Source organism: Pelodiscus sinensis, chromosome 1 (assembly GCF_052426305.1).
Source record: "Pelodiscus sinensis isolate ZL-2025 chromosome 1, ASM5242630v1, whole genome shotgun sequence".
Classification (NCBI taxonomy): domain Eukaryota; kingdom Metazoa; phylum Chordata; order Testudines; family Trionychidae; genus Pelodiscus; species Pelodiscus sinensis.
In genome coordinates, this window is record NC_143052.1 from 147,182,079 (window position 1) to 147,209,414 (window position 27,336).

A 27,336-nucleotide genomic window follows, 5' to 3' on the forward strand; every position below is an offset into this window, starting at 1 on the left:
GTGTCTTTTATCTGCCCTCACTGGCTCTGTTTAAATATTTCTGGGTTACTTTTCTTGTAATCTCTGTAACCTGATGATTTGGAAAGTTTGTAGTATAGGAAAGTGTTGATTTAATCATAAATTCTGTAAATAGTAATTAGGGGCAGGTATAATAATATTCATCACCCGCTTATGAATATTCTTTTTATGGGAGTTAATACTACTAATTAAGGTTTTAGGAAAAGTAGTGATAGACGTGTGAATTAACATACTAAAATAGATAAAAAGGTGTAATTGGTGCCAATTGGTTGCCACTCAGCTGTTGTGTTGAATAACAGGTACATGTTTTGTTCGTCTTATGGTGCTACTAGACTATTCGTTGTTTAAGTTTTTCTAGTTACAGACTAACTCAGCTACTCCTCTGAAGCTGTTGTGTTGAACATCCGAGGTAAACATGTGTGGGCAATAAAGCAGTTCTGTTTACTCCATCCGCTCCTAGGTCACTTGCTTCTTCTGTAACATCGCCTAGACAGCCACCACCTGCTGACAACCACCCAATGACATGGGACAAGCTACTAGCAGCACTAAGCCAAGGCACCACCTACAGGAGCTCTGATTGGAGGATTGCCCAGCTCCTCTGATTGGTCCAGTCATGCTATTTAAGCCAGAAGGAAGCACAAGAAATAGTTGGAGGAACAAGGTGATTTCCTGCTGTTGCTGCATTGGCCCTGTTTCCTTCACCCAACCCTGTTCCTGCTGTGCTCTTGGCTCTCCACTGTTCCTATTACCACTGTGATCCTGCTCTGTGATTGATCCTGGTCTCTCCTCTAGTTCCTGCCCTTATGCCTCTCTTGCAACCATCAGTTATCAGTCCTGGCTTGACCCTGGCCTTCAACTTCTGACTCCAGCTTCACTCTTGGCTCAAGAATTTAGTATCTGACTTTGGTTCTGAGCCTCAGCTTTGATTCCACACTTGACCCCTGGCTCTGGTAATTGTCGGCTGACTCTGGCTCTGATCCTTTGCTTTGTTCCCCACGCTGGATGCCTGCTCTGCCTTCTAAACCTGATTCCTGCTCTGACCACTAGTCCGGACTGCTTTCATCCCAGTCCATTACAGGTCTGGGAAAAGGCACTCCTTTAGATCTTAGGCCTCCAGCTATCACCAGGTCCTATGTTCTTCTCCATTCAGACCAGGAGTCTAGGTTTGCCATTCCCCTGCAATGCACTATGTTGATCCCAGAAGAGTCCCTCACCTGCAATTAACTCTGTCGCAGAGTGAATGTCTAGTTTACTAGTGACCATCCAGCTTTCACAAAGCACAGTAGATTTATTTTAGGGCAAAAGCATTACACAGAAAACATCTTAAACGATGAAGAGTTTATACTTCTGATAATTTCCAGGTGTCACCCCTATTTCATGTGGAGATCCTGATAGGTAATAGTCCTATAGTTTTGTCAATCTCATGTCAGCTTTTTGTCAGCTCTGGTGTGTGAGGGGAATGTGGGGAGTGTCTTTCTTCTTCTCAGTTAGGGGCCACAGTGAAGGGTTTTTTTCCCCGCTTCTTACTTGTGCAGCCCCCTGACTGATTTTTCTGTGGGTCAGTGGCCCCCAACCCAAAAAAAGATTCCTCACTCCTGCTTTATGGCCTCACATCTTTCATAGTTCTTTTTCTATATTTGCTTGTTATACTCCCCCCTCCTTTTACATTTTGATGGTTAAATCTTGTTTGTTTGTTTTTTCAGAACTTTTGTCCAGTTTTCCAAGATAGAATCTAAGAATAAACAAAGCCCTGGGTTATGTACACTCTCCCATTTTAGTATCTTCCCACTGATTTGCTGTTTTCCCAACTGGATTGGGCAATTGAGAAAGGGTGGCATTCCAGGCAGCCTCCTAAGTTAATGCCATTCTATTACTAATTCTATGTTTATTTTTCACCAGTTTTGTATCTGTTTGTAGAGAGCAAACCTGCCAAGTATCATGCATCTCACTTGACATTTCTGCACTTGGCAGGCCTGTCATGCTCTCCTGCAGACATTACAAAATGACTTTTTTAAAAGAGAGAGAGAGAAACTCAGAAAATGCATTGCAGCCTAGGGTTGGGTCTACACGGCTCTTATTTTGAAATAGAGCACTCTTCCTCCCACTTCCCTTACTCCTCGTACAATGAGGTTTACAGGAGCTGGAGTAAGAAGTTCTCCAGCTTGACAGTATTGCAAAATAATGTGAAAATAATTGCTGGCTGTGTAGACGTGGACTACTTTATTTCAAAATAATGTTGCTGTGTAGACGTTCCCTAGGAGAATAGAATCATAGGATTGGAAGAGACCTCAGGAGGTCATTTGACAAAGTGGGTCTTTGCCCACAAAAGCTTATGCTCCAATAAATCTGTTAGTCTATAAGGTGCTACAGGACCCCTTGTCGCTTTTGCAGATCCAGACTAACACGACTACCCCTCTTATAAGTATCTAGCTAGAAGAAGATAATGCCCATATAACCACAAGCACTTTCACACATGTACATCTCTGCTCAACACAATAGATAACAAAAGAACCAAACAAGGAGTGTGAATTAAAGGCCCGACAGGGAGGGAAAGAATGGCCCAGAGGCAGGTACAAGGATTGAAACAAAGGAAGAAAAGAAAAAACATCCATGTTTCTCACAGAAAATTGAACAATAATCCCCAATACATGGGCACAGCTGCTGCATAACAGCTAAACAATAAACACACCCACCAAAAATCCTTCCAGATTTAAAATACTATATAAAGCAAATTTTTTAAAAAGAGCCAGGTTTAGGAATAAATTTAGTGTTTGAAGGCAAAAGTGTGAAAGACACAGCCACCACGACAATCAAGCCTGATATGAAGCATTACTATAAACAAAAAGGAATAATTGACAGTGAACTAGAGCAGAATCGCAGAGCACACAGAGTCCAACCCTTCACCAGATTCAGGCTAGGAAAAGAAGAAGGGGAATGTCATAGGGGAGAAATCAGAAAAATACTAACAAAGCCATAGGGAGGACACACAACAACCCCTGAGCCAGGAAACAGAAAGTGCAGCTAGAGCCACTAAATAATTACATGGCATATCAGTGGAAGGCTCAATAAGCTGGTACAAGATCAGCTGCCATGCAGATGAACAAAAAGTCCTCGGGCTTTCCCCACTGAACCATACAGAAAAATAAATGATATAGAGCAGGGCTACTCAACACGCAGCCCGTGGGCCACGGCCCATTTGTTTGTGGCCCCTGGTGCACTTTAGGCTTATGCGGGGCTCAACACATGGCCCGCGAGTGGGATCCTTTGAACCTGGCTTCCCCTGGGAACATGCTCCCAATGGCGAGGTGTCTCCTAGCTGGGGTGAGCATTGAAAGAGACAAGCAGATGGACTCTCTGGAATGGTCGGATACAGAGTGTCGGCGTTTCTAGCCCCCAGGGAGGAGATGCCGGGAGCACCAGGGCATTGCGGGAAGTGCTTTGTATTCATGTCCGTCAGTGTGAAAGAAACTATTTGCTTATATATTTGCATGTATATGCAACCATACTTAAGTTGCAGCCCTCGGCAGTATCATTGTGGCCCCCTGGGGCTTCCAAAGTTGAGTAGCCCTGATATAGACGATGGAGTGAGGGGCTTGCAAATCATAAGTAATCCATTCATTTCCACCCTCTCAAAATGAAGGTTTCAAGCCATGTTTGTTCTGTCAAAAATGTCTGCATAATGCATAACCATGACAGTATGTGCCCAGGATAGATATGGATGTGAGAGAAGCAATGCCTGGAGAGAAGATGTTTAGAGTTTGGGAAAGTTGGTATAAGTCCCACGGGAGATAGATTAGTGGGTAAAGTTCAGGTGAAGTGATCAAAGATAAGTTGTGTAAGAACAATGGCCCTGCAAATTATCCAATTTATATAATCTCCCCTTAACATACATAACATATAGAAATGGGTTTAAAAGGCAACAGGAAATAATTAGGTGAAGTATTATTTAAAATATTTATAAAGCTATGGATGGTTAGTCAATAGAAAAAGCTGCCAAGAGACATAGTAGAATTGTCTTCACTGAAGCAATATCTCCATGCAGCTTTATTGCACAGTCTCTTTCATGGAAACTGTATCCTAAAATACATTAGTAAGTTAAATAACAGACACAGTTTTACACAACAAACAACAGCAGGAAGGGAGAGGGAGAGATGTTAAGAGAGACAGGTGAAGAGAACAGAGATGTTTCCAAACTTCTGTCTACACTGCCACTTTCAACAATCAAAACTTTAGTTGTTCAGGGGTGTGAACGATAAAAGTTTTAGTGCTGAAAAGTGCCAGTATAGACAGTGCTTTGTTGTTGGGTTATGCAATTCCAGCAATAAAGTTATTGCCTCTCGTTGGGGTTTCTTAATTGCCAGAAGAACTCTCCCTCAGCGATAAAGACTGGCTACACTGTCCACATTACAGCACTGTGGCAACAGCTTTGTAACATGAGCAGTGTAGACTTACCCTAACATTTGAAAATATGGAGAATCAGTTAGGAAGAAACATGAAGTTTCCATTTAACACCAGGGCTGTGTCTAGACTGGTCAGTTTTTCCGGAAAATCAGTTGCTTTTCCGGAAAAGCTTGCCAGCTGTCTATACTGGCCACTTGAATTTCCGCAAAAGCACTGACTTCCTACTGTAAGAAATCAGTGCTTTTTGCGGAAATACTATGCTGCTCCCGTTTGGGCAAAAGTCCCTTTTGCGCAAAACTTTTGTGCAAAAGGGCCAGTGTAGACAGCTAAGATTTGTTTTCTGCAAAAAAGCCCCGATCGCGAAAATGGCGATCGGGGCTTTTTTGCGGAAAAGCTCATCTAGATTGGCCACAGACACTTTTCTGCAAAAAGTATGTTTACGGAAAAGCATCCGTGCCAATCTAGACACTCTGTTCCGAAAATGCTTTTAACGGAAAACTTTTCTGTTAAAAGCATTTCCGGAAAATCATGCCAGTCTAGACGTAGCCCAGGTCTTCAGTGTGGAAGCTATGGAAGATAGTTCAAGATCTAGATGGTCCAAGAGAACAGGGAAAAGTATGAGGCTAACCCACAGATGACAGCACAGCCCAACTTGTAAGAAAATCAAGTTTCTCCCTAAACATTTCTTTAGCCATGCACGGAGGACAGACAATCCTTGCTTGGATTCAATACTCGGAAGAATCAAAAGAACATTCTGCGAAGGACAGGCAGAAAACATGACAATGTGCTGAGCTCCCAGAGCCAAGACATCACTCCGTGGTTGGATAAGCTTTTGAAGTCAATGGGAAATGATTCACTGGTGATGGCTCATATTGGCATTGATAACACTGTGTCATGGGATATCTTTCAGAAAGATGATTTCAGGGAACTCAAGGCTGTGTCTAGACTGGCAAGTTTTTCTGCAAAAGCAAATGCTTTTGCAGAAAAACTTGCCAACTGTCTACACTGGCCACTTGAATTTCCGCAAGAACACTGACTTCCTACTGTCTGAAATCAGTGCTTCTTGCGGAAATACTATTCTGCTCCCGTTTGGGCAAAAGTCCTTTTGCACAAAGCTTTTGCACAAAAGGGCCAGTGTAGACAGCTCAGATTTGTTTTGTGCAAAAAAGCCCCGATCGTGAAAATGGCGATCGGGGCTTTTTGCGGAAAAGCGCGTCTAGATTGGCATGGATGCTTTTCCGCAAAAAGTGCTTTTGCGGAAAAGCATCCGTGCCAATCTAGACGCGCTTTTCCGCAAATGCTTTTAATGGAAAACTTTTAAAAGCATTTGCGGAAAATCATGCCAGTCTAGACGTAGCCCAACAGTGTTCTGAAGAAGAGGAATATTCAAGAGGTCTTCTCTGTAATCCTTCCCATGAAGGAGGACAGAAAGCAGAAGATTCTGGAAATGAACCACTGACTAGGTAACTGATGTAGGATAGATAGTTTTGGTTTGGTGGAACATTGGTTCACCTATGTGGAGAGGGGGCTTGAACGGTTTGGATAGCCTCCACCTCAGTAGGAAGAGGACTAATCTCCTCAGGGACATGCTGGCTAGAATAGTCAGGATGGCACTGAACTAATAACAGAAAGAGGAGGTAAAAAGAGGACAGATATGAGTGTTCACTTAGCACAAAATTGGGATGTGGAGAATAAAATTCAACAAGGAACCTAAGTAAATGGAGAAGAAATTCTGTAATTGCCTATGCAGCAATAGTGAAACCTGGTGGGATGATTCCCATGATTGGAATGTTAAAAAAAATAATCAATTGTTATAACCTATTTAGGAGAGATTGAGTGGGTAAAAAAGGAGGCAAGGTGGCACTGTGTCAGAAATGACATTACTTGTTTCCAAGTCACTGATAACTCAGAAGAAAATGCTTGAGTGCTGATGAATCAGTATTCCATCAACTAAAACATGGGCCATTAGTTGATACCTGTTATAGACCCCCAAACACACTAGGTAACAGGATGACCAGCTCTTCTCGCAGCTATCTAGAATGTGTAGAAAAAAAGCTGGGTCAGCCTGGGGTCACTTCAATTTGAGTGATATATGCTGAAGGGCTGATGTTGTCATTATCCTTCACAGGAAAACATTGGGTGCTAGAACCTGGAGGTTAGTTAGGTACTACAGCACTCAGCAAAGATCCACTAAGTTCCTTTGTGCCCTTAACCATCTTATTTTTCCTCAATAGTGCAATACAGAATAAAGAAGGAAGAATCAATCTGCAGTATGCATTTCTTGGCAATTTCTGTTGGCCTGAGACACAGCTTGAACATTATTTAAAACCATCAGATTTCACTTATTTATAATTTCAGTTCTGCTCTTTGCCCATTAGTCTTTTCTAGTACTCACTGGATTCAAGGAGCTGTCATTGTAATACCAATTGATGTGTTAGGCAAGTGAAGAAATTAGGATCAAAAGATGACACACTTGTCTGCACATGTGTGAAGAGACCTTTTCATTATTCATGACTGGCACAGAAAAATCTACATCTAAATTAAAGCATGAACTGTGTAGCACACAAGGTGTAGGCAGGGGAACAAATGCTGAATCCCAGCTGCAAAGGCCAGTTGAGAAATGGGAGTAATCGTTGGGGCAGAAGCCACACAGGAAGAAATGAACCTATAGCCTCAAGGTGCTCAGAGATTCAGTTGTCAAATGGTAAAAATACAACATAATTGTGGTAGATTATGTTATCAGACTACATGCGGGACACTGTTTGCACAGATGATAAGTGCAGAATGCTCCCTCAATTCCCAGCTCTCCCAACACCTACATGCATGGACAGCTGCTGACCAATTGCATTCTATTGAGGGGTTCACATAGCACAGGTGCACCCTCCTTGTAGCCAGGCACAGTATGGCTGCTGTTTCCCACTATGGCACCCCCTGCCAACTACCATTTTATCACTGTGGTGCTCTCTCTTCCCACAACTTGGCCCTCCAGCAAGTCCACACTTTAGCTCACCTTTTGTGGGAGAACAGATTGTCCAACCAGCTAGATAATGACTTTACAACAGACCTTCCATGAATCTCTGTGATCCTTACACCTTTTGCCACAGGAGGTTTCAAGCCACTTGTACTAGTACCCAGCCCTATTTCTGCTCTATATTCCAGACCAGAGATACTTCAGCCAGCAGCCAAGCTTTACTCCCTCAGACTCCTTGCTGTCTCTTTCAAACCTCCAGAGAATGACTGCAAATTCTCTCTACAGCTGCTTTACTACAAACTTCCTGGCTTTATAATCACTCACCCAGCTCCTCCCAGGTGGGCTTCATCATTAAAGATTGTGATGATCAGCAGCTGCTCCCAAGGCTTGTGTTTTGGGATGATAACATCCATGCAACATACTTTACCCTACATTGCTGTGTGGATGCTCAACCTTAAATCCATTGGGAAGTTAATCTGGGGCCACAAACACTAAAATGCCTAATTGTGCTGGGGAAGTTTGAATCATCTGGAACACATTATGAGGAGCAAAATACCCAAATTTGAAAGCAGGTGCCAGATTCCTTACTAAAGATTTCTTACACTTTTACTTGTAAATTATCTGAAAATTAATTCTGTGCTCAAAGAGCAAGTGCTGTCATTCTGGGGAGGACATATTGTATTTTTCATACACAACAAAGAAATTGAATCCCTGCTTTTAATTAAAAAGTTAACATTTATAATACTTCCATAAATATTATCACTATAAAGGTATAACCAACACAAAGCAGAGAAAAAGTCTCAGAGGGGTAGCCATGTTAGTCTGTAACTTAAAAACAAACCATTAAGGAACAACAAATGGTCCTGTAGCATCTTAGAGATTAACTATATATATACATATTATCACTATTACCAGCTCACTATGCTCATCAACCCCCCTCTCTTCTTTCTGGGGCTAGGCAGCCCCAGCTCTCACCCTGGCTACTGGAGAAGGTTAATTTGAGGCATGGAAGCCCTGGCTTGCCCCCTCCCCCACCTCCGGCTGCCAAGCTGGGCTAGCTGGGGCTCTTTCCCCCTGGCCACAGGTGTGGGGGAGGGGGACTGAGGCCACAGTGCACCAGCCTTGGCTCACTCCCTCCAGCTGCCAGTGGCAGGGGGCCGGGCCAAGGCCCTGGCATGCCAGCCCCAGCTCTCTCCTCCTGGCATCTGGGTAGAGGGAAGGGGGGATGGAGGGAGAAGGCAGGCAAGATGCAGAGTGACGTGATAATGTCACTCTGTCGTCCCACAGGAAAGTTTTTTAATCTATATATATAGAGAGAGGTGTGCTTTCATGGGCACAGCCCTCTTTTTCAGATGAATGGAGCAAAAGGAACAGAAACCCCGTTTGCTCCTCTCATCTGAAGAAGTGGGTTATGCCCATGAAAGCTCATGATACTATATATATACAGGCAGTCCCCGGGTTACGTACAAGATAGGAACTGTAGGTTTGTTCTTAAGTTGAATCTGTATGTAAGTTGGAACTGGCATCAGCCGCTGCTGAAACTGATCAGTTTCAACAGCGGCTGAATCTGGACACCAGTTCCACTTACATACAGATTCAACGTAAGAACCCCAGGCGTCCCCAAGTCAGCTGCTGCTGAAACTGATCAGCAGCTGATTCCAGGAAGCCCAGGGCAGAGCAACTCTGCCTCGGGCTTCCTGTAGTCAGCCGCTGGTCAGTTTCAGCAGCGGCTGACTTTGGGACGCCCGGGGCAGAGCAGCTCGGGTGCTGCTGGCTTGGTCCAGTAGCGCGGCCGCTCCTCGGCGCTACTGGACCAACCCAGCAGCACCCCAGCTGCTCTGCCCCAGGCATCCTGATTCAGCCACTGCTGAAACTGATCAGCAGCTGAATCAGGACACCTGGGGCAGAGCAGCTGGGGTGCTGCCGGGTTGGTCCAGTAGCGCCAAGGAGCGGTGCTGCGGGACCAACCGGCAGTGCCCCACCTGCTCTACCACAGGCCCCCGGCTTTGCTCCACGTCTCCCTGGTCTGCTGGGGGGTCACTAGCTGCATTCCCCCCCCCAGAAGACCAGGGAGACATGGAGCAAAGCGGCAGAGGACCCGGGCCGAACCGTGGCTCTTCCAGATCAGCGCCGCGGTCCGGCCCGGGTCCTCCGCGGCTTTGCTCAGCGTCTCCCTGGTCTGTAGACCAGGGAGACGCTGAGCAAAGCCGCGGAGGACCCGGGCGGACCCGCGGCACTTCCAGATCAGCTGAAAGCGCCACGGGTCCGGCCCGGGTCCTCCGCCACTCTGCTCAGCGTCTCCCTGGTCTGCAGCTGATCTGGAAGCGGCCGCAGGTCCGGCCCCGGGTCCTCCGCCGCTCTGTTCAGCGTCTCCCTGGTCTGCAGACCAGGGAGACACTGAACAGAGCGGCGGAGGACCCGGGGCCGGACCCGCGGCGCTTCCAGCTGATCTGGAAGCGGCCGCGGGTCCGGCCCCCGGTGCTCCCCCGCTTTGCTCCAGTCTCCCTCCAGCAGACCAGGGAGACGGGGAGCAGCTTTTCTCGCCCCGGAGAAGGCAGGCGGCGGGACCAGGCATCCCGCTGCTCCAGTTCTCCGGGGCGAGAAATCCCCGTTCGTAACTGCGGATCCGACATAAGTCGGATCCGCGTAACTCGGGAACTGCCTGGATATATATATTTGTTAGTCTCTAAGATGCTACAGGGCCACTAATCAGAGAATTACATTAGAATAATCATTCCCTCATTAGTAAGAAGCTGCCTATCCTTACACTGTCAGTACTCAATGGTCGCATTGCCAGGCCTTGTGGGATCACATGATGAAAGACCCTCCTGTAACACAGGCCTACAAGGGAATATAACTAAACACATTTTGCTCAATCCTAGAAGCATGGATGTTTGAAAGACAAGAAGTCTTGTGACAGACTGACAATTTCCTGTAATATCCTGAATAAACGTTACTGAATTAAGTTAAGCCTTATTGAATCAGGGTTAATACCTTTGGGGTATATTGTATTCAAAATGAAATTGTTTATCTGTTATTGTGGCACTGAATGTACTTTCTCTAGTAGGGAGGGGAATGTTAATGTACTTCCCTTCATCATCAGAACTTTGAAGCCATCTCTGGAGTAGGGTGCATACACCAGTTTACACTAGATTCTCCTGGACTGGCAGGCAAAGAAAGGATTTTTGGATAAATAGCCTGCTATTAAACTGGCTCAAAACCATCTTCTTGATCCTGCAAATGGACAGAGCTCTTCTTTCTACCGAAGGTCCCATTCCTTAGGGCAGGCCTGGAAGGACTGGGCCTACTTACCTCAGAAGACTGGGTGCTTTTGGTAGGGTTGCCAGGTGTCCGGTATTGACCCGGACAGTCTGATATTTTCGCCTCCTGTCCAGTAAAAAAAATCAGGAAATACCAGACACCTAAAATGTCTGGTATTTTCTGGTTTTTTTCCATGCCAGGAGGTGAAAATACCAGATACCTGTAGGGTTGCCAGGTGTCCAGTATTGACCCAGACAGTCCGGTATTTTTGCCTCCTGTACGGTAAAAAATTCAGAAAATACCAGACACCTAAAATGTCTGGTATTTTCTGGGTTTTTTTTCCCCTGCCAGGAGACGAAAATACTGGACACTTGGCAAACCTATGACACACTCAGCTACTGGGCCCAGCCCCTGGATCCCCTGCCAGGCCCCCCCAGCTCCTCCACCAGGCCCCACTCCCTGCTTACCTGGTTCCACATGGGCTTGTCTTGTGACTGGAACAGAAAAACAAGATGGCCACTGGCAAAAAAAAAAAGCCTCTTCTTAAAGGGGCCATGCTGATTTTTTGTTTTGTTTTTTTTGCTCAACAATTTTGGTCTCCCCCTTTTTTTTCTCAACAGAATTTTTTTTGGGGGGAGTGTAGGGAGGGGTTTGGTATTTTTGGTTTAAATCATCTGGCAACTCTAGCTTTTGATGAGCTGAAGTTGTAATGAACTTGTAATCACAAAGAGTCCTGTAGGGAAAGAAGATGTGGAAGGACTGGTCCTGCCAGAATCCATATTAAGGTGGACACTGTTATGCTTATTAGCATATGTGTTGGTTTTTTTCTTGTTTGCTATATATTTATTCTATAATGCTTTTGCCTGGAGAATAAAATGGGCTTGCGTAGCATATGCTTTGTGGTGCCTTATAAGCAGGCACACTGACACCCTCCCATGGTTTTCCAAATAGGACAAGGAGCGGGGACAACTCTATGCTCCTGGAAGGGGTAGGGGCAGGGGCAGGGGCAGGGGCAGGGGCAGGTCTGCCAGCCCTCAGCGCTGTGCAGACCACAGTGCACCCCTACCCCAACCCTCAGCACTGTCTGGAGCATGCCACGTGGTGCTCCAGTAACAATTTAAAGGGCCTGGTGTGCCAGGCACTGCATTTGCCACAGTAGATGGGGAGGTGGCCCGGAACCCCAGGCCCTTTTGAATTGCTGGGCCCCAGTCATTTGCTCCCTTTGCACCCCCTGTTGGCAGGCCTGCTAATAATGGTAGCAAGTACACCTGGTAACCCCATCTGAAAGGAAAGCCATCAGATGTGATTAGGCAACTGTCTGTGCTGGGGATAACCCTGAAGGCAGGGAACCATGCAGCCTGGGCATGTCACAGTGAGAAGAGATTGAGGCACAGGTCACCACCCAGAAAGGCATTGGCTAGGGAGAGAGAAGCTTGAGAAGAGGGTGCCCTTGTTGGACCACTGATGGGAACGGTTGCCCTGATTTATGATGCCACTCACTAAGAATAAACTCTGAGAGACATGGAAAAATAAAGGGCTAGCTTCTTGGCTGTGAGTTAGAAGGAAAGGTGGCTCCGGTCACCTGGGCCAGTTGGTGGCAAAAGCTGCCCCTGGGGTAACTTACAATAGTCCCTACACTGTTCTAAGTTACTCCAGCTGCAATGGTTTCATCCAGGCCTCTCCATTACCTGAGCAGCTCTGTCCAGTCAGCTACTTCTCCCCTGTTCCACCCACACACCCAGTAACCCACAGAAACAAGAATCTAACTCTTCAGGATGAGATTTCTTAGTATCTGGGCAACTGTCAAGATTTTCCAGTGTTACTACCCATCTGCAAAAATTCAAAAATGACAAAAAGTTGTGGCTAGTTTTAGAAACTTGCCAGGGGATTCCTCTCAGAAATCTCACATGATGCTGGCATGCATGGTAGGATTCTTCTGCCCTGCCATGCTTTGAAAGAGTCAGCCAACAGAGTCAGTGAAAAAACAAAATCCTATAAACATGTCCCCCTAACAACTATGTTATATCTCAGTCATTATCAGCATAATTAAAAAACCCACAAAGTCAAAAACCCTTGCTTATCAGTAAAAACCAATACTGATCTGCTTTATCTAAGTGACCTGGAGCAACATCCAGTAATCACTCATCTACCCTGGTTGTCCTTAAAATGTTTCTGATGTCATTTTTCTCTGTGAACTTTTGGTATACTTTTCTGCCATCTCCTGCAATGAGACTTGTTCTAGAATTGAAGGGTACCATTCATGTTGCACTTCCCATCAGTACAAGGACCAAACAAGGGAAATTAATAATCCAACCAGCAGACCAAATTTGGTGATGAATCCTGGTCACATGCCATATGAGGCATCTTGCGCATGTGCTAAGATCACTAATCAGCAGAAGGGTCCAAACGCAACCCTCAAATCCAAACACCTCTGGTCTTTGAGGACTAAGAAGGGTTTAGATTTAGAATCTGAAGTTTACATTTAACCACTGTCTCCACTATAGTCTGAACCAAAACTCCAGATCCAGAAGCACATGAATTTCAGAGGAGATTCAGAATCTGAACCAGGAACAGGATAGATTGACACCTACATCTATTTCTACTAGAGGTGACTGATTATGATCCTATGTCCCACTCATAATATCCAAGCCATCAGCCACACTAGAGGAAGTCCCTAACTTATGAACGGATTTTGTTCCAGAAGTTTGTTTTCAGTCAGTTGTTTGGAACTCAGAACACATATTCCCATAGAAACAAAACGTTATATATCATAGGTTTCTGGGCCAGCCCACAAAAGCTTATGTAACCCATAATGTACTTGGAATACTGTATATTTGCATTGAAAAATAGTAGAAATCTTTTTTTAATTTAACCTTGAATGCTACTGCTTGAGGAAAGGCAGGTTTAATTAGAAAAGGATGAGGAGGTAGGTGGAGAGTCTGAAGGGGATTTGTAGGCATCCACCAGCCACCATCCCTTTCCCTGTGGCTTTCTGCTGGCTCCTGTGGCCAGCCCCATCCCCTGCCCAGCCCCTGCAGGCTGCACACAGCCCCTTCTCACCAGTAGGCAGCAAGTGGCAAAATTGAGGACTCTGGAGGAGTTTCCCCTTCAAAGTGCCACTTCTCTCTAGCCGTGGGCTGTGTGATTGCCCCCTGCTCCTCTGGAGTCCCCGGCTAGCATTTGTGCTGCTCACCATCACCTGGGCCTTTTTTCCACTTCCCTGAGAGGCTGCAGGTGAGCTTTTGTCTGTATGTGTGGCTATTTGTAACACAGAGGCTACGTCTAGACTGGCATGATTTTCCACAAATGCTTTTAATGGAAAAGTTTTCTGTTAAAAGCATTTGTGGAAAAGAGCATCTAGATTGGCACGGACGCTTTTCCGCAAAAGCACTTTTTGCAGAAAAGCGTCCGTGCCAATCTAGACGTGCTTTTCTGCAAAAAAGCCCCAATCACCATTTTCGTGATCGGTGCTTTTTTGAGCAAAACAAATCTGAGCTGTCTACACTGGCCCTTTTGCGCAAAAGCTTTGTGCAAAAGGACTTTTGCCCGAACGGGAGCAGCATAGCATTTCCGCAAGAAGAACTGATTTCAGACAGTAGGAAGTCAGTGTTCTTGCGGAAATTCAAGCGGCCAGTGTAGACAGCAGGCAAGTTTTTCCGCAAAAGCAAGTGCTTTTGCGGAAAAACTTGCCAGTCTAGACACAGCCAGAGAGTGCCTGTATCTCAATCATGAGCCCAGTCTGCACTAGGGCAAGACTGGCACTGAGGAAAGATAGCTTGATGTCCCAGAAAAACAGGTACCCTTATCTTCTACTGGCTATCGCAGAGTTTAAGGTCTGGAGGGACTGCTAGGTCCTCTAGTCTGACCTCCTGTCTTTCACAGGTCATTGATGAAACTCTACCACCTGCACATTAAAACCAACAATTAGACCAAAACGTTACAGCTCTCAAAAGACTAAGCTACCATGTTTCCCAGAGTGACTAGAAGGACGGAGGTGCACCCGAGGCCCCTGCATTAGCAGAGAAGCGAGTAAGTGAGATATGCCCAGATGATCCTAGCAAGTGACCTGTACTGCAGATGAAAGTGAAACCCCTCCAAGGTCACTGCCAAGCTGACCTGGCTATCAGTTAGACCTTGTGCACATCTCCCAGTAACTGGAAAAATTCAATGTAAGTCCTCTAACCTAAAATGTCTTATGTCTTCTATATGCTGTAATCAGCCCACCAGATTTGTACTCCACCCCTTTCTTTTCCTGTCCCTTTCCCTTCCCTGTCCTGGCACTGACTCAGGAATAAACTTTCAAAGGCACAAATTGTACCTGGGCATCTAATATCTGTGCGCTTCCAATTGGAATTAGGCAACAAAGTGCTCTTTTCTCTGTTTGATAGTCTATCCTATACAGCTCTCTTAATTCACTGGTACCTTTGAAAAGAGGAGTAACAATGAACAGCTTTATCTGATAACTTTTAAATTAGTATTTTTCAGCCTTCTAAATGTTGCTACTTGAGGATGGAGGCCTTACTGAAGGTTCCAGTAACCTACCATTTATAGTGGAAGGAAGACTGAGTAAACGAAAGCAAAGGAGGTTGGAGCTGGGGGGAACGTGCGGTCAATAGATATATTGAGGAGATGGTAGATTCTCATGTTCTTGTATGAAAGACTTACCCTGGCAATTGTTTCCCACTGATCCCATATTGCTTAATAGTCATCAGGACCCTCACTTCCTCTCTGAATCATGTAAGGGCTGGTCTATCCCGGGACATACAGAAAAGTTAATTCAAGATGTGAATTTAAAGTGGATTAGATACAACCAATTAATCATGCGTGGATGCTCTTAGTCAGAATTAAAGTGCCTTCAATACAATTTAGTTTAGTTAAGTAAGCTAAAACAAAATTAAGTTCATTGTAATTCTTCGTAAGTGTCTACATAGGGTTCGTTTACATGAACACATACTTCACATGACAAGCTAAGGTGTAAATCTATCCCATCCTAGCCTTCCACCACGAAAAGTTCTGTAGCACACTTTGATTTACACTGCTTGGAAAGAGGAGTAGATAAAACCACACTGAGGACCTTTTAGTGCATGACAACATAGTTCACATGGATGCTCAGTGTGCAGCAGGCTACACCCCAGGTTTCTGTGAGTAATGTGTTCATTTAGATGGGCCCTTAGTTTTCATTAGTGTGCAAGTATTGACGCATTAATCTTCACAGCCCTGTGTGAGGTAGGGAAGTATTGTTTTACTCATGTCCCAAATGGGTAAACTGAGGCACAAAGAAGTTAAGCAACTTATTCAAGGTCCCTACGTGAACAGGTGTTGGTAACATGGGGCAAGCTGCAGGTTTCTTCCAGCTGGCTCACTGAGCCACATGTGGCTTGTGAAACACCACCCTACATAGTACAGCCATGGGGAACAACCCTGTAGAGAGCCAGCACCGGTCCAGGACCCCTAATGTAAATAATACAGACAGAGAACAAACAGTGAGAGGATAGAGGATGGGGGCCATTGGCAGCTCTGTTACTTGAGTCTGGCTGTAGTGTATGAGCCTCTCGGATGTCTATAGGCCATGTAGGCTGAAGGCCTTGTGGTAGACTAATAATGGCTGGAGCTTCTTCCCTGAGACCAGGGGCTAGCTAGGTCATTTTTTGCCTGCACACTAGGGGCAGATCACTTCCTTTCCTGAGAACACAGTGAATTGCCTTGTTTGTGTCCAGCCAGAGGCCGAGAGTCACTGTCACCACCAGGGCATTTCAGCCCCCATCACTGCTCTCCGCATTGCGCACAGAGGACAATTAAATTATCCTGCTGTTTCCCCTTCATTCTGATCCAATTAAAAGAGGAATTAATGAAGGCAACGGAAGAGGCTTTTTTCCAGGCCAGCACAAAAACTGAAGCCAGAGCAACTGGCTCTACGAGAATTCCTGAAAAAATTAGATCCTTGCCAGAATGCCTCTGTGAGAGAGGAAGAGAATCAGAGAAGAGACTTACTGCTAGAAATGAAACACATGTGCACATGCAGGCCTGTAGTTGTTCCTAAGAGGAAGTTTTGTGCTGATATGGCTATCCTGATATAGCAGTACTGATTCAAAGCCCTAGTGTAGATGCCCTGCATCAGCATAAAATGGTGCCACTTGCCTTCAATGGGATTACTTATGGGCCATGTCTACACTACAGGGAAGATCGACACTGCCATAGTTGATCTTCCAGGGTTTGATTTAACGGGTCTAGTGAAAACCTGCTAATTCGAACTGAGAGGATGTCCCTGATGGTGCCGATGCTCCTGCTCCTCAGGAGGAGTAAGGGAAGCTGATGGGAACATTTGCTCCCATCAACATCCCACTGTATGGACAGTGATTTAAGCTATGTCAACTCCAGCTATGTACGTCTACTCCCCTTTAGAGCAGATGTGCCCATGGTGTAATGTGTTACTCAACATAAGTAAAAGTACTGGGCTCTGTCCCTTGATGCTTGTGTAACTTTACACAGTGCACATGCGAATTTCTGACTAGTATCAGTATCCTGAGGAAAGGTAGAGTCCAGTGCGCAGTCCTGCCAGGTGCTGCCTGCACTCACTGCCTCTCTCCAGAATTCCTCAGCTCCTCACAGGATCAGGTCCTATGACTCCATGAGGCAACCAGTTATTCAAGTATTCTTTAGATGACTCCTTACATAACCCACAGGTGCCCACACCATCAGAATGCTGGCAGGGAAAGTTAGGGTGACAACCCACTGCCACTCTTCCTGGGAAATGGAGATGTGTGTTTATGAACCAAACTGTAAACCATGCTCTGTGGGGTGCATTTTCAATACCCTCTTTGAAAAGAAGGGAAGGTGACAGGCTGATGCCTGTCTGAAAACAGAATTAAGATGCTCGTGAGTGTTTTGTTTGGGAACTGCAACCTTAACTCTGTGCCTCCTGAGTCTTTCACACTGGTAGGGCGGCTTTTTTTCAGTCTAATACGCTTGAAAGTTCATGTGCACTCAGACCATTGAGATATGCTTGAATGTTGAGCTTCATGTTTACTAATTTCTGTGTGTAGGATAGTTCCTGCAGAGGGCAAACATAACATACAAGCGACTGTGTTATTTCCCTACAGAAATGGAGAACTGCGATCCAGGGCAACAGGGATGCTTTTCAGGAACTTCCAGCCCACAAATTTTCTCAATAAAGCCAAGCCTGTTAGCAGATGTTAGTGCAGCCAGGCAGTCCGAACCTTCAATAAAGCAATGAGGATGAAGACCTGGGAAAGCTAGCGCAGGTGAAAAGAAATAGGTGAAAAACCTAACATGGTAGAAAATATTCCTAAAGTAGGAGGATGAGAAAATTCCGTGACAGACAGAAAATAGATCCATGAATCAGAGGAGCTGGGTCAACCGTTAGTAAAAGCATAACATCCAGAGAAATGCCAGACCAGTAATCTGTTAAGAAGAGGGGGAAAATTGCCTTCAACTCCCACTGGGCTTACATACCTGCACTGCACTCTTGTGCTGACTATTATAAAGGGAGTCCTAATCTAATACAGTTATTCAGTACACAGAAGTATGTTTCTGAGAAAGGCAAAGAGAAGTGAGTGGTAATTTCAGGAATAAAATCACAAAAGGAGGCAATTGAGAGTTGAGTTATTTGAAGTCAAAAGGAGTAAAGAATCTTAAATTGCATAGCGAGTGTGAATGTAGGGCTCTGTGCAGGGTACAATGTAGTGACTGCAAAAGGTTCACTGATGGTGTGTGTTAAGGATCAGTGAAAAGAGAATTCTGGAGCAAAGGTTTTGCTCCACATCCACAAACCTCCTTAGGTGCCTAAATCCCAGAGTTAGGCACCTAAGTCCCAGTTTTGGCACCACTGCAATCCTAAAAGTCCCAGTTGAACCCTCCAGGTGCCTACATTCAGACAGTGCCCAAGTTTTCAAAGTTGAAATTCCCTTTGGTGCCTAAGATTCAGATTCTGGGCACAAGTGGAGCTGCCTCCCTTTGGGTACTGGGCCACCTATCTCCTGCTTTAACCTCAGTATGATTCCAAAACCAGAGAAGATGGTCATTTAGCTGCCTACATTGCCTGTGTGGTCTGATCAGCTAGAGGTGTGCACAAGCTGTCTACCAGACTGGCTCCCATTCAGCATCAGCTGGAGGAGGCGGCGCCACCTTATCATTGTTGAACCAGTGGTTAGACTGCTGACGTGGGATGTGGGCCCAATGGCTGCCTAAGTATTTATCCACAGTGGAATGTGAGTGGGCCACAGAGAAGGAGAATGACTTTGTAAGTCAGTGGGTAGAGCACCCACATGGGAGAAACCTGGGGCCAGTCCCCGTTCCAGTTGCTCTTTCATTACTCATACACAATAGAACAGCCTCAAGAGGAGAGACTTGGGAAGCCCCACATCAGAATATCCCATAGCTTTGATCAGACAATCAAAGGCTGCCTAAATTGTAGGCAGAGTCAGGTACTCATTACACTGAGCTTGCTCCGTGCTTCTGGTGAGCCCTGTGAATGAGTTGGGGGGGGGCACACTCTAGTTCTAATACCCGGTTCTCAGATCCACCAATCCTATTTGGCCAGTCACAGCCGAGGTCAGAGGAGCCCTGAGGTGATCTCTTCCAGCTGTAGTACAGGCACATTGTTGCAGTGTTGGTTCAGGGAAGTGTGTCCTTCCCATGTTGTACCTGTTCTGGTACCTCCTTGTAAGAACTGTATCATTGCTACGCTATGGGCCAGGGAGCAGCTGTTCCTGTAAGACAGTTATTAGATGGGTAGTACCTGTTGCTCTATGCAATTATTTTCATTTCAGCATCTGTCAAAAAAATTACATTAGGCCTCGTATTTCCAGTCAGTCAGGACCACGTTTAGTATCAGATCCCTGTAGGCCCCCAGCCAGCCACGTGACCATTAGCAAAGTGATGGTAAGACTAAACAAAGACTGAGACCCCACTATTAAGGGTGTGGGAAGGAGAGGAGAAATTAAGATTTGTGGTGTTGTATACTATATGCCTGGCGACAGCACCGTTTCTCTTCCACATCAAGGTGCCAGGTTTCATCCAAAGGGAATGGAACACAATTGCTTTGGAATATCAGTCCCATGCCTCAACTAGTCAGACATGATCACTGTAAGTAGCTGAGTGTGTTTTCTAGCCTAGAAGGAAGCTAAGTGCCCATGAGGACTAGGCAAACCTGGATTGCCCATGTTAAGTGTCACAGCTGTAACCACCCAGCCATAATACTCACAAAACAGTATGGCCTTTTCTTTCCTTCCTTCCTTCCTTCCTTCCTACCTTACCTACCTACCTATGAAGGAAACGTTTCTTAAAGTCTCTGGGTATGTCTACACTACAAAGTTAATTCGAACTAACGGATGTTAGTTCGAATTAACTTTGATAGGCGCTACACTAGCGCTCCGCTAGTTTGAACTTAATTCAAACTAGCAGAGCGCTTAGTTCGAACTAGGTAAACCTCATTGCACGAGGACTAGGCCTAGTTCGAACTTACTAGTTCAAATTAAGGGGTGTGTAGCCCCTTAATTCGAACTAGTGGGAGGCTAGCCCTCCCCAGCTTTCCCTGGTGGCCACTCTGGCCAACACCAGGGAAACTCTATTGCCCCCCTCCCGGCCCCGGACGCCTTAAAGGGGCATGGGCTGGCTACGATGCCCGTGCCAGGTGCAAGCCTGCCAGCACCCAGCTAGCAGACCCTGCACCTGGCACGGATCGAGCCACCCACCCGATGCCCCCCAGCCCTCCCCCTCTTCCCGGGACCAGGCTGGTGGCTCCCGGGAGCTTGCCCGGGACTGCAAGAGGTGGGCACCCGCCTGGTCTAGTGCGGACATCGTGGACCTCGTCCACGACCTCTGCACTAGGCACAGGAAAGTGGCCGTCTAGGGCAGGAGAGCTGCCAGCCTGGCCACCCAGGACCAGGTGTGCATGAAAATCAAGGTGGTCCACTGAGACCCCCCGACCCTGAGCCCTGAGCTTACAATGGCCGTACTGGGTCAGACCAAAGGTCCATCTAATCCAGTAGCCTGTCTGCCGACAGCGGCCAACCCTAGGGACCCTGGAGGGGATGGACCGACGACAGTGACCAAGCCATTTGTCTCGTGCCATCCCTCTCCGGCCTTCCACAAACTTTGGGCAGGGACACCACTCCTACCCCCTGGCTAATACCACTCCTGCAGCAAGGAGTTCCACAGGTTGACTCTTTGCTTTGTGAAGAACAACTTTCTGTTACTAGTTTGAAGCCTGCTACCCATTCCTTTCCTTTGGTGTCCTCTAGTCCTTCTATTATGGGAACTAATGAAGAACTTTTCTGTATGCACCCTCTCCACCCCACTCATGCTTTTATAGACCTCTATCCTATCCCCCCTCAGTCTCCTCTTTTCTAAACTGAAAAGTCCCAGTCTCTTTAGCCTCTCTTCATATGGGACTTCTTCCAAACCTCTGATCATTTTAGTTGCCCTCCCCTCACCCACCCTCTCTCTTCCCCTCTCCCACCTCCTTTTCCCAGTCTCCCCGAGTTTTGTTCAATAAAGAGAGATTCTATTTTTGACCACACGTTTTCTTTATTTTGTACATCAGGAAGGGGGGCTAGGGAAGGGTAAGTGGAAGGAGGTGAGGGAGGAATGGGATACGAGCCCCCGATGGGGAGGACTGGGCTGGCTCTGCAGGCTTCTGGGGGTGGGAGCTCTCCTGCAGCCCCCCCAATTGTCCCCTCTCCCCAGATGGCAGCCTGCGGCAAGTGCAGCCGGGCTGATGGCCGAGTGGTGTGATGTGCCCAGTGTGGGCACTCAGGGCACTCCAAGCCAGGACTGCTTTGCAAGCGGGGCACCCCTGAGAACTGTCTGTCCGGGGCGGGGGTCGGGACCCTTTAAGCACAGCCCTCGGCTAGCTTGAGACAGCAGCTCCACGCTCTAAGTCCTAATCTGATGCCCTGCCGGCACTGCTTCCGGCCATCCTTAACCTCGGTTCAGGGTCCACTCAATGTGGACATCCTAGTTCGAATTAGCAAAACGCTAATTCAAACTAGTTTTTAGTTCTAGATGCGTTAGTTCGAATTAACTAATTCGAACTAAGTTAGTTCGAATTAGCGCTGTAGTGTTGACATACCCTCAGAGATCTGGTAATGTGAGTCTCATCTGCTACTGCTGATAGCTCAGATGCTGACATCAGAACTTGAGCCAGAGACACTAGTCAAAAGCCCAGATGAGTTTTGTTTAGGACTCCTGGACTAGTGTGAAGTGAGTGAGTTATAGGTTTCACACCAGTTGCCTTTATTAACATAACACTTTCCCACCAGTTCATAGATGATCCTTCTGTGACAGCTTCTGTACAGTGTGAACATCTTCCGCTATGAAAGGGCTAATTGTCCACAACTCCAGGTCCTTATGACAAGTTGGCAGGGAGAGAGGTTGAGGTCCTAAATGGAGGCAACTCTCTACAGTGTTTTTCTCACTTCTGGGAGCTGCTGCTAAGGGCTCTTCCATTTTATATTTTACCACCTCCAGGAACCTCACAAATCACTCGGGGTGCAAATCACAAAGGTTCTTAGGTCCCAAGTTCTGGCTTTAGGTAACACAGCGCGCCACAAAACTCCCACTTGGCTGCCGTGGAGCTCTGCAGGTGCCTGAACTCACATCACGTCTATGTTTCGACAGTAGAAGATCTCTGCACACTGATGTTTCTGCATCTGGGCATGTGTCCTGCTGCCTCTCTCTCACCTAAGCCCCTGAGCAATCCATGACCCTGAGACGATAGGCATTGGGCTGTCTATGTGGTATGTGAGGGCCCAATCTAATAAGTGTGTTTAGAGGCTGCCTACCTGGCCAGTCCCATTAGGCAAGGTCACATGAAAAGAGCTGAGTGGCGGGGGGGACGGGAGGGATCTTCTTTAACCATGTGTTTCGGTACTGGCCCAGCAGGCAATAGACCATGGTTCAGATTCTCTCTTTATTATAGAATGGGAGGAAGGGGAGGCAAGGAATTTGAACAAGTCTCAGCCACGTCTCAGATGAGTGCCTCAACCACTGGGCTATGGAATATTCTCATGGAGGCATCTCTCTCCTACTGATGTTGTTTCACTTTAAATAAGTGTGTAATTAAATAATAACTGGGCCAGGACAAGTTAGAATGACACTGTAGTCTAGTGGTTAGAGCACTCACCTCAGAAGTGGCCAAAGCCCAGTCAAACTCAAATCCCATCTCATCCTTAGGAGTGATAGGAACCTGCATGGCAGTGTCCCATATCTTGGCTGGGTACCCTTTCCACTGGGTCAAAGATCATCAGGGACGTGCACCTCCTCACTAGTATTGTTTCAAGTGCCTGAGTTCCTCTCTCTTCTCAGTGTGTGGATCAGGAGTTGATGGGCACCTCCCTGTAGCCCTGATTTCAGTCCCTATCTCCATGCGAGGAGGCAGGGCATAGGACACAGCACTCTGGTCAGTCTCTCCCATAGGCTAGCTTAGGCAAGGTCCCTTTTAGCATGCTGGCTTGTGTGGATCACACGCTTTAGGCACCTTGCTCTCCCTAGCAGAGAGAGCCTAGACACTTAGCTCAGGCTTTGTGGATCGCAAGGTTGGTGTCACCCATTGATTTTCCGGGGGTCTAAAAGTTAGGCACCCCAGTGCTAAGTGCCATAGTCCCTCAGTCCCTTCATGGATCCTACCCTGGTCTGCAAATCTGAGTTGCAAAGGAAAGGAGCCAGAGAGAGTTTAATTTTAATTCATATTAACGGAAAGGCAGCCCAGCCCAGGAGTCGCAGTGGGAGGGGCCAGGGAACAGCATAGAATCAGGACTTCTGGACTCAGTTGTCAGGTGCATCAGTGGCTCAGCCTGTGATCTTGGCTAAGTCACATCAGTGTGAGGTGCCTGTTTTCATATGTGAAATGGTGATTGTAGCACTCACTTGTTTCTCTGGCTTGTTCAGAGCCTTGACTAAGTTTTCATGCTCCTCTGCCATGATCTAGCTAGTTTCTGTACTGAACTCGTGTTATTTGTCATTGTTTCTCCCTCAACCACCTCTTCTGCTTTCTGCCCTGTCCTACTCCTACTCTAAAATGCTTCTGTTCATTGAGCTCCTTTCCTTCTGCATTTCAAGCCCCTATTCGCCCTTTTCATCCCTTCCAAAATGCTGCTGCAAAAATCCTCTGCCTCACTCGTTTCTCTGCTCCCATCCAGCTCCTCTCACTCGACTCCTTTAATGCACTGCATCAGAAGGAAAGGCCTGGTCCTGGTCTTCAAAACTTGGCATATCCTGCCTTCCTGCTTCCTCCTCACACAGGTCTCTTTCCACTACCAGTAGCAGTAGTGTGTGGTTGTGGTTGTGCATTGCACAATTAGAGGGTAAGCTCTGTGAAGTAGGGGTCCTGCAATCGTGTCTGTCTGTGGAGCTCCCAGAGCACTCTTCCTACACAAGCAATAAGAATAATAGTCTGTTCAAGCTGATAAAGTGCATGGCTGGAAGGCTGATTCTAAATGTGCAGAGTTTTAGTCCTGTTACAATTATTATTTCATTTAGCTGATGCTGCACTACACTGAGGATGCTGTGACATAAAGCAATGACCTTCAGGAAGCCAGGTAGGCAACGCAAGGGGGCTAGACAGGACCTGGACCAAACTGATAATGCTGCTAGTTTCAAAGATGAGGTATTCTTTTGATATGGTAAAAGTGACTGAACAAAGGAAGGGGATCATTAACTGACTAAGTAGAAGAATGTAGATTGCGGTGGATTATTTTAAGCACCAATTTGATTAGTCTGGTTGCTGTTGCTTCTTCCCTCAGAAATGTGTGATATTCATTTAGTCTTATAGAGAGATAATATTTATATTGATGATCCCATTTGCTAGTTACCTGTGCTTTCTCTATTGATGCGTCAGCTTTGCCTAGAGTGCTTGGTGCTTAGTTTTCAGGGGAGAAGATCAATGCTAGAGGTGAATTTCAGCAACAGAAACAAGCGTGGCAAGCCATTCATCTGTAAGGGAGCAGCTGGCTCTGCCACCCTTATGCCCAGCTGGAGTGAGCCAATCCCTCCCTGAGGAGCACTGCACTCACCATTTGTGAGTGACAAACAGAAACCACACACTTTGGGAGAACATTTCAAAAACAAGTTGTTTTTTTCTGAACATTTTAAAAGTAAATGTAATTGGCTGTGAAGTGACCATACAGAATTATCTGTGATTGAAGCAAGGCAGCTTCCATTTCACCATGACACATCCATGCAGCAAATAGAGAGGGAAGAGAAAACACAAAGAAAAGCTTGTGAGTCAGAGGATTGAGAATGAACTGCAGAGTCTTGCTCCAGTAGCGTCACTCATTTGAATCCAGTAGCGCTGTTTCCACAAGTGGACCATTTGGAGGTCTGTATGAAGTCTGTTGGTTGTCTCAGTGTGGTTCCTGGTGGACAGTTATTCATGATGTTAATTAACACAATGTGAAACCGTGTCCATTAGAAACAGCTCACTAGGGGATGCTGTTCTCTTTCAGTACCCTGTAACAGTTTAGTGGTTGAGCTAACCTGCTGGGCGTAATGAATTAGTCTGCACTTTGGTTGCAATCCTTCTCTGGACAGATCAAAGGCAGATACTCCATATATAACATTTACATTCTGCTGCCAGTACTTCTGGCCTGATAAAAAACCAGCAGTCAGTGGATGAACAAAATAGATGGACATTTACCCATCCACTTCAGAGAAATTTGAGCTCCTGGGGGCAGAGTATTATATACTAGTAAATAAACAGGTGCACAAGGTTACCTGCATGTGTGTCTGAAAAGATGTCCTGTAGTGGTTTATGAATGTAGGTCTCCTTGGCAATCAGTGTCCTACTTCCTCAGAATGAGTTTGTAGGAATGAAACTGTGAACTGGTCTATAGGTTCAAGTAATCACTAACTTGGGGGTTCCTATCTCAGGCCCGATGCCTACAGACAGCTGCTAATTGCAAGGGAAATTGTTTTGTTACCTGTTGAGAAGCCTTCTATGTGAACAGTAATAGTTCCCTGTGCCAGGCCCTAAGTTACTTGGGGGAACCGGATGATGATCTGCTGCATGGACACTGATGAATTCTGACTTTTTACTGCAGTCATAGTCTGGCTTTCTGTGTCTGAGTCAAATTGAGCTCTCTCTTGTTATTGGGGCTGAGCTACTGTGGTGAGTTTTATTCTCTTTAAATACATTATCTGTTAATAAGTGGAAATTTTGCCCTACAAAGGTCACCTCTAGGAACTCTAGCTCCATGGCCCCTTTGGACTTTGGCTGAGATTGCCAGCAAGGGAGACAACTGAAGCCATTTGTGGGAGATGATTTTGAGATCTGAATACCTCTCTGCTAGGAGATGAACCGGGACTCACCCAACTGAAGTCATATAGAGGCCATCAGAACAGTTCTTCAACAGTAACAAGGTTAGCTCAGTGCAGAAGGGTGCTATGAATTGGTCACTGTGACTCATTACATAGTCCTGGAGCCATTCAGTCCCCTCATGCATTTTTTAAAAAGTTCTTGTCTTGCAGCTTTGCTTTAGGTGCTAGACAGTAGCTGATGGGCCTGCAACATGTCATGAGCACGCATTAAGCCAAGCATTCCAGCACAGAGCCATATAGAGCAAAAAAAGTCCTTGTCATTCATTTAACCACAGACTGAATGTCTGCCTGGCAGCAGCTCAAGGCAACAGATCAGAATAATTACTCTTTCATGCCAATGAAGTCAAAACCAGGAATCATCAATTTTCTTTGATCCCCTGCTGTCAAACTGTAGTCCTGGATATTGTTAGTCTCCCCCCGCCCCCCCAACACACACACACCAACATAAAGAATAAACATTTCCCACCCTCACTTTGACTCACTTTTACTTTCAATTAAGGAATAAACATTGACAAAACTAATAAAACAGACATAAAGTCTTCAAAGAAAGAGCATAATGTGTGTGTGGTTCCTTTCTAACATGCTCCATCAGTTCTGCATCATAAAATGGCAGCTGTCCGTGCAGTCAGTAGACCCTCAGAAACCTAATGGGGAAGTGCAGCCAAAACAAAATCATAGCTAGCTAGAGGCATAGTACATTGGTCTTAGCAGATGTTGACCACCTTCTATGGATGGAAAAAAACGATCAGTAAATAGTTGTGGTTTTCCTGTAAACCCAAACAGTGTTTAGTCCTACAAAGATGTGTGACTATGCCACCTGGTCCTAGAATCCATCTTAAACCTGGTATTTTTCTAGGGAGATGGGGAGAGTTAAACAATGGATTCGCACCTGGGGAAATTCTGTTTAAGAAATGCTTTTTTTTCCTCCACTCAAGTTCATCTGAGGAAGTAGGTTTTACCCACAAAAGCTCACCATACTATTTGTATTTTTGTTAGTCTCTAAGGTGCCACAGGACTGCTTGTTGGATTTAAGATGGGAAGCAATCACCAGCTTTTGAAACTGCCTCTCCCACCCTAAGAGAATACACATGAAGAAACTTCAAAACAAAGAGCTCTAAGTACAAGAGGGCTCTTGGTTCAGATCAAGCCGTAGTCCATTGGTGTAATGAAGATCTCAGTGCTAGTTTTTAGTCGTGTAGAGAAATGCAAAAGAAAAAAAGTCAAATAGTGAAAGTTGGACAAGATGATGGTGACACCCCCTTTCAGATAAGACTCTAACAGATTTCACAATGCACATAGTTTATGAAAATAAACTATTTTTTATTTACATTGGAGTAATTACACTGGAG

General features: G+C 45.9%; 1 long non-coding RNA gene across 2 annotated transcripts in view; it reads left to right on the forward strand.

Moving 5' to 3' along the window:
* The window catches only part of LOC112547422 (uncharacterized), a 46,890-nt gene extending 42,209 nt beyond the window's left edge, over nucleotides 1-4,681 (forward strand). The window contains exons 3-4 of one of the 2 annotated variants that reach the window (XR_012897160.2): nucleotides 479-679; nucleotides 1,722-4,681. This is a non-coding gene — a long non-coding RNA (uncharacterized LOC112547422). Of the gene's footprint in view, nucleotides 1-478 lie in introns of both variants that reach the window. The other variant, XR_012897159.2, reaches the window with a different exon arrangement.
* Nucleotides 4,682-27,336: the final 22,655 nt, after the last annotated feature.